Genomic DNA, 749 nt, shown 5'->3' with positions numbered 1-749 from the left:
ACTGATAACAAGTTAATGAAACCTGTCCTAAATTGGTTACCTGCTAGAATGTTTAAATACCATTGCAAAGAGATATTCATTTTATATTTTTGTTTTGAACACTCTGGATGGGGGTCTTGGGAAAAGAGTACATTCTGTACGCTTCTGAAAATGATGAAAAAACAGGATGTCTGTCAATAGTGAATAGATTAAAAAATACGTATATTTTGAAAGGTATCCTAGCGCAATCCCTTTTCAACACAACTCGGAAAGTTTTGAACTGAAAAAGTAAATGGATTTAAATTCTATTTGTCTGTTTTATTCATTCAACGAAAGCCGTTGTTATTTTTCGTTGCTACTTTTGCATTTTTCTCTTATGGCAAATAATTTTTTTTCACATCGTGTGTGTTTCTAAGGTGATGGAATGATAATTAGTTGTATTTAATTCTATTTCGTCATTTACATAGGTTAATAAGTTTATTAGTAAAATAATTCGAAGGAGATTGATTGAGATCCCTTTAAAATGCAAATAATTATTTTCATCGATTGATTACATATGATTTTTGGTGTAAAACCTTTTGTAGTTTTTTTTCCCTTTTTTACTCCGATTCAGTAGATCATATGACCAATAAATATATAAGCATGTGATATGTTTATCTATTCATGATTATTCTTTTTTCTTTGTCATAATTACTTCGTAAAAATAGGGGAGCTTGGTTAACAAAAGCTTGGGAGAAATATGAAGAAAACACTTTTTCATTAATACCTTA

The sequence above is a fragment of the Penaeus monodon genome, chromosome 34 (genome assembly GCF_015228065.2).
Source record: "Penaeus monodon isolate SGIC_2016 chromosome 34, NSTDA_Pmon_1, whole genome shotgun sequence".
Taxonomy (NCBI): Eukaryota; Metazoa; Arthropoda; class Malacostraca; order Decapoda; family Penaeidae; genus Penaeus; species Penaeus monodon.
This window is presented reverse-complemented; position numbering follows the sequence as displayed.